Here is a 7,643-nt window from a genome sequence, read left to right as displayed (position 1 = left end):
CCAACAACACCCACCCCAACCTAACCTAACCTAACCAAATTATCCTTACCTAACCTAACCAAATTATCCTTACCTAACCTAACCTAACCTAACCTAACGTAACCTAACCTAACCTAACGTAACCTAACCTAACCTAACCTAACCCAACGTAACCTAATCTAACCTAACCTAACTCAACTCAACCCAACCTAACCTAATCTAACCTAACCTAACCTAACCTAACCAAACCTAACCTAACCTAACCTAACGACGGTTGCAAGCGCTTTCACATTAGATATCGCAGTTCCCGACTTGTAATGGTGAAAAACACTGCATCTCACTTAGTGACATTGTTTCATGCGGTTTTACGACGGTTCATATCTTAACCGAACCTAACGTTCGCACTTGTATCTAAATACGCTCTATCACACTGTTTCGTTCACATTTAAGATATTTGCATGACCTCACAGTTTTTCTCCAACTTATTACAGTACAGAACGCTGTATATCGCTAAATGACATCATTCTTTAAGGTTTCACGATGCTTGCATGCGCTTTAACGAGAATATCACAACATAGCAGTTTCGCACTTGTAACGGTACAACACGCAGTATTTGGCTTTTTCATGCCATTTTGTGTGCTTTCACAACATTTCACCTATTGCAGTTTCGTACATGAAATAAAAAAATTATATCTCGTTAGATGATGTCTTTTTTGGTGGTTTCACGACGCTACCTAGCTTTAACATAATTCAACCTAACCTAATCTTCGCACTTCTATCGTTACAAAACGTTTTACTCGCTACTTTACAATGCTCTCTACAACATTACGACGGTTTCGTGCACTTTCACATTAGATATCGCAGTTCCCGACTTGTAATGGTGAAAAAACCTGAATCTCACAAAGTGGCATTGTTCAATGCGGTTTTGCGACGGTTCATATCTTAACCTAACCTAACATTCGCGCTTGTATCTCAAAACGCTCTATTACACTGTTTCGTTCACAATTACGATATTTGCATGACCTCACAGTTTTTCACCAACTTATTACAGTACAGAACGCTGTCTCTCGCTAAATGACAATGTTCTTTAAGGTTTCACGATGCTTGCATGCGCTTTAACGAGAATATCACAACATAGCAGTTTCGCACTTGTAACGGTACAACACGCAGTATTTGGCTTGTTTATGACGTTTTGTGTGCTTTCACAACATTTCACCTATCGCAGTTTCGTACTCGCAATAAAACAACACTATCTCGTTAGATGACGTCGTTTTTGGTGGTTTCACGACGCTACCTAGCTTAAACTAACCTAACCTAACCTAACCTTCGCACTTCTATCGTTAGAAAACGTTTTATTCGCTACTTTACAATGTTTTCACCAAGATTACGACGGTTTCATGCGCTTTCACATTAGATATCGCAGTTTTTGACTTGTTATGGTGAAAAACACAGCATCTCATTAAGTGACATTTTTTAATGCGGTTTTAGCGCAGTTCATATCTTAACCTAACCTAACCTAACCTAATTTAACCTAACCTAACCTTACCTAACCTAACCTAACCTAACGTAACCTAACTTAACCTAACCTAACCTAACCTAACCTAACGACGTTTGCAAGCGCTTTCACAATAGATATCGCAGTTCCCGACTTGTAACGGTGAAAAACACTGCATCTCACTCAGTGACATTGTTTCATGCGGTTTTACGACGGTTCATATCTTGACCTAACCTAACATTCGCGCTTGTATCTCAAAACGCTCTATTACACTGTTTCGTTCACAATTACGATATTTGCAGGACCTAAACCTAAACTAACCTAACCCAACCTAACCTAACCTAACCTAACCTAACCCAACCTAACCCAACCCAACCTAACCTAACCTAAGCTAACCTAACCTAACCTAACCAAACCTAACCTAACCTAACCTAACCTAACGTAACCTAACCTAACCTACCCTATTCTAACGTAACCTAACCTTACCTGATCTAACCTAACCTAACGTAACCTAACCTATTCTAACGTAACCTAACGTAACCTAACCTAACCTAACCAAACCTAACCCAACCCAACCAAACCCAACAACACCCACCCCAACCTAACCTAACCTAACCTAACCATACCTAACCTAACCAAATTATCCTTACCTAACCTAACCAAATTATCCTTACCTAACCTAACCTAACCTAACCTAACGTAACCTAACCTAACCTAACCCAACGTAACCTAACCTAACTCAACTCAACCCAACCTAACCTAATCTAACCTAACCTAACCTAACCTAACCAAACCTAACCTAACCTAACCTAACCTAACCTAACCTAACCTAACGACGGTTGCAAGCGCTTTCACATTAGATATCGCAGTTCCCGACTTGTAATGGTGAAAAACACTGCATCTCACTAAGTGACATTGTTTAATGCGGTTTTACGACGGTTCATATCTTAACCTAACCGAACATTCGCACTTGTATCTAAAAACGCTCTATTACACTGTTTCGTTCACAATTACGATATTTGCATGACCTCACAGTTTTTCACCAACTTATTACAGTACAGAACGCTGTCTCTCGCTAAATGACATCATTCTTTAAGGTTTCACGATGCTTGCATGCGCTTTAACGAGAATGTCACAGCATAGCAGTTTCGCACTTGTAACGGTACAACACGCAGTATTTGGCTTGTTCACGACGTTTTGTGTGCTTTCACAACATTTCACCTATCGCAGTTTAATACTCGCAATAAAACAACACTATCTCGTTAGATGACGTCGTTTTTGGTAGATTCACGACGCTACCTAGCTCAAACTAACCTAACCTTCGCACTTCTATTGTTAGAAAACGTTTTATTCGCTACTTTACTATGTTTTCTACAAGATTACGACGGTTTCATGCGCTTTCACATTAGATATCGCAGTTCCCGACTTGTAATGGTGAAAAACACAGCATCTCACTAAGTGACATTGTTTAATGCGGTTTTAGCGCGGTTCATATCTTAACCTAACCTAACCTAACCTAGCCTAACCCAACCTAACCTAACCTTACTTAACCTACCCTAACCCAACCTAACCTAACCTAACCTAACCAAACCTTACCTAACATAACCTAACCTAACCTAACCTAACCAAACCTAACCTAACCTAACCTAACGTAACCTAACCTAACCTAACCTAACCTAACCTAACGATGTTTGCAAGCGCTTTCACATTAGATATCGCAGTTCCCGACTTGTAATGGTGAAAAACACTGCTGCTCACTAAGTGACATTGTTTAATGCGGTTTTGCGACGGTTCATATCTTAACCGGACTTAAGATTCGCACTTGTATTGAAAAACGCTCTATTACACTGTTTCGTTCACAATTACGATATTTGCATAACCTCACAGTTTTTCACCAACTTATTGCAGTACAGAACGCTGTATCTCGCTAAATGACTTCGTTCTTTAAGGTTTCACGATGCTTGCATGCGCTTTAACGAGAATATCACATTATAGCAGTTTCGCACTTGTAACGGTACAACACGCAGTATCTGGCTTGTTCATGCCGTTTTGTGTGCTTTCACAACATTTCACCTATTGCAATTTCGTACATGCAATAAAACAACACTATCTCGTTAGATGACGTCCTTTTTGGTGGTCTCACGACGCTACCTAGCTTTAACATAATTCAACCTAACCTAATCTTCGCACTTCTATCGTTAGAAAACGTTTTACTCGCTACTTTACAATGCTCTCTACAACATTACGACGGTTTCATGCACTTTCACATTAGATATCGCAGTTCCCGACTTGTAATGGTGAAAAAACCTGCATCTCACAAAGTGACATTGTTCAATGCGGTTTTACGACGGTTCATATCTTAACCTAACCTAACATTCGCGCTTGTATCTCAAAACGCTCTATTACACTGTTTCGTTCACAATTACGATATTTGCACGACCTCACAGTTTTTCACCAACTTATTACAGTACAGAACGCTGTCTCTCGCTAAATGACATTGTTCTTTAGGTTTCACGATGCTTGCATGCGCTTTAACGAGAATATCACAACATAGCAGTTTCGCACTTGTAACGGTACAACACGCAGTATTTGGCTTGTTCATGACGTTTTGTGTGCTTTCACAACATTTCACCTATCGCAGTTTCGTACTCGCAATAAAACAACACTATCTCGTTAGATGACGTCGTTTTTGGTGGTTTCACGACGCTACCTAGCTTAAACTAACCTAACCTAACCTAACCTTCGCACTTCTATCGTTAGAAAACGTTTTATTCGCTACTTTACAATGTTTTCACCAAGAGTACGACGGTTTCATGCGCTTTCACATTAGATATCGCAGTTTTTGACTTGTTATGGTGAAAAACACAGCATCTCATTGACATTGTTTAATGCGGTTTTAGCGCGGTTCATATCTTAACCTAACCTAACCTAACCTAACCTAATTTAACCTAACCTAACCTTACCTAACCTAACCTAACCGAACGTAACCTAACTTAACCTAACCTAACCTAACCTAACCTAACGACGTTTGCAAGCGCTTTCACATTAGATATCGCAGTTCCCCACTTGTAACGGTGAAAAACACTGCATGTCACTTAGTGACATTGTTTCATGCGGTTTTACGACGGTTCATATCTTAACCGAACCTAACGTTCGCACTTGTATCTAAAAACGCTCTATCACACTGTTTCGTTCACATTTAAGATATTTGCATGACCTCACAGTTTTTCTCCAACTTATTACAGTACAGAACGCTGTATATTGCTAAATGACATCATTCTTTAAGGTTTCACGATGCTTGCATGCGCTTTAACGAGAATATCACAACATAGCAGTTTCGCACTTGTAACGGTACAACACGCAGTATTTAGACTGCGTGTTGTACCGTTACAACACGCAGTCTGTACCGTGTTGTACCGTTACAACACGGCATTTGTTCAGCGGTGGTGGTGGCGGGCGGACGCTCGGGAGACTGATTTCTTCTATCTTGCAGGAAACCACACGGACCTCCCACGCTTCGTGCAGACCCCGAGCTGTCCCAAAAGGAACAGGCCAACCTGGAAACATCGTTTTTTCATCTCTGAGGAGAGGCAACTCAGGGTTTCCGAGTTCTTCGGATTTGACAGCTCTGGAACTTTGACAGTGCTGACATTACGTGGGCCTCGCAATCTTCGTGACGTCATCGAGCTGTGTAAAAGAACGAAGCGCATCAGATACCATCGCATTTGTTCAGCGGTGGTGGTGGCGGGCGGACGCTCGGGAGACTGATTTCTTCTATCTTGCAGGAAACCACACGGACCTCCCACGCTTCGTGCAGACCCCGAGCTGTCCCAAAAGGAACAGGCCAACCTGGAAACATCGTTTTTTCATCTCTGAGGAGAGGCAACTCAGGGTTTCCGAGTTCTTCGGATTTGACAGCTCTGGAACTTTGACAGTGCTGACATTACGTGGGCCTCGCAATCTTCGTGACGTCATCGAGCTGTGTAAAAGAACGAAGCGCATCAGATACCATCGCATTTGTTCAGCGGTGGTGGTGGCGGGCGGACGCTCGGGAGACTGATTTCTTCTATCTTGCAGGTTAGTTACAAAGCCTTAACATTTCTTCTCTGTTGTGCCGCCTACCACCACCACAAAATCGCTTTTTCGTTTTGTCGTCGTTTTGCTTTGCTTGTGGGAGCTGCGTGATTTGAAGTGTTGTACATTTCGGGTGTGTACTGAGAATGGCAGCTTCTGCCTTGTGTTTAGTGTGCAAAGAGGCACTTCCCGATCCCGGTAGTTGCCCAATGTGCTCCGAATGTAGCTACGGTTATCACATTGGACCATGCTCAGGAGTAACAAAGTCTGCTTTTAAGACAGGCGACGAGGCAGTAAAAAAAGTATGGAAATGTCAAGCATGTGTTATTCTGGCTGCACGTGCGAACGCCGGCAGCGGGAAGTTGCAGCTGCAGCAGACATCTGACACTGGAAAAATACTGGCTGAAATAAATCGCAAGTTGTCGGAGATACCCACCATTAAAAGCAGAATAGATCAACTAATGCAACTGAAGGACACAGTCCAAAATATGGAACAATCTGTTAAACACTTGTCAGAGCAGTATGACGATGTACTCATCGAGATGAGGAAGCAATCATGTGAAATAGCTGCTCTAAAGAAAAGAGTTGAAAAGGCTGAAGCAGCCAATGACCCTCTGGAAATTCAGAAGCTGCGACAGCATCTCAACTACTTAGAGCAATATAGCCGCCGTCAAAATTTGGAAATTCATGGTATCCCCCATAGCCAAGGCGAACAGTTGCTCGATAAACTGAATAACCTGGCGAAACAGTTAAACCTTGCCGAGCTCACGCCAGCTAATATTGACGGCTTGCACAGGCTTCCGCCCAAGCCAGGTAAAGAACCAGCGGTGCTCGTTCGCTTTGTATCGTGCGCTACACGGAATGAATGGATGGCAAAGAAAGGCTATTTGAAGTCTTCAAAATCGGATGTCTATTTCTTGGATAATCTGACGGCAGAAAACAGGAAGCTTTTGTGGCTAATGAGGGCTAGGGCGCAAGAAAAGCACTATCAGTTTGTTTGGCAGAAAGAAGGAAAGATGTTTGTGCGTAAGGCACAGGGCGAGCGAGCGATCCGCATTGAATGTCAAACCGACTTAGATAAGATACAATAAGCTACTGATCAGTTTGTGACGTGTCTTTCTGTGTTCGCGTACTTTTTTTCTTTTTTTCTATGATGAAAGAATCATCTAGCATAAGCTATTATAACAGCTCTATTTTCAATTCTACCTTGCGGAGTCATTCTTTAAAGCCGAGTGATCATTTGTCTATTTTTCATGTAAATAGCAGAAGCTTGAGTGGTAAGGTCATGGAAGTAGAAACAGCTCTGGAAGCACTAGACCATAAATTTGACATTCTGGCATTTACAGAGACGTGGTTTTCGTCGGTTTCTGATGTCAATTTTCTTGATGGATACAAGTGTGAAAGTGTCTACAGGAAAGGTCGTCGAGGAGGCGGTTGTTCACTTTATATCAGAAATAACCTGAACTACTTTGTTCTCGCTGAATTTTCAGCCGTTAACGATGATTATGAGTCAATTGCTGTCAAATGTTGTAGTACCGTGATTGCGGCTATCTATCGCCCCCCTTCTGGTGATTTTCATGAATTTAGTTTGTCTGTTAGCAAGATTCTTGAGTACGCTACCATGACAGGTCTGTCGGTTGTTCTGATTGGTGATTTTAATATAAATTTATTATTATCCAATTCTCAAACACAACGTTTTAATGATGTTATAGAGTCATTTCATTGTTCTAACACTATAAACCGGGCCACTAGAATAACACCAGATACAGAAAGCTTAATTGACTTGTGCATAACAAATCATGATAGCGCTGATGTATTTTCAGGAATTCTCACTTTCGATATTAGTGATCATCTGCCAATCTTTGTTTTCGTTCCGCGCCCCAAAAGTAAAAACTGTCATGCACGCAGTGCTCCATTTTTTAGAAGAAATTTTAATAATGAGGCACTGAATGCATTTAGGTCATTGGTCGAAAATATTGATTGGACAGATGTATACAACGAGAAAGATCCGAATTTATCCTACAATTTATTTTTGCAGAAAGTTAAGCACTCGTATGACTCTGCTTTTCCACTACATTCAGTTAAAGGTAATCGA

The 7,643-nt window shown here is 41.4% G+C and overlaps 1 long non-coding RNA gene across 1 annotated transcript; it reads left to right on the top strand.

The window, feature by feature from the left end:
* Positions 1-4,910: 4,910 nt before the first annotated feature.
* Positions 4,911-5,318, top strand: LOC142786820 (uncharacterized). Its single transcript, XR_012889169.1, has 2 exons — positions 4,911-5,165; positions 5,260-5,318. It is a non-coding gene; the product is annotated as an uncharacterized LOC142786820 (long non-coding RNA).
* The last annotated feature ends 2,325 nt before the right edge of the window (positions 5,319-7,643 follow it).

Source organism: Rhipicephalus microplus, unplaced genomic scaffold, assembly GCF_043290135.1.
Source record: "Rhipicephalus microplus isolate Deutch F79 unplaced genomic scaffold, USDA_Rmic scaffold_33, whole genome shotgun sequence".
Taxonomy (NCBI): Eukaryota; Metazoa; Arthropoda; class Arachnida; order Ixodida; family Ixodidae; genus Rhipicephalus; species Rhipicephalus microplus.
This window is presented reverse-complemented; position numbering and strand designations above follow the sequence as displayed.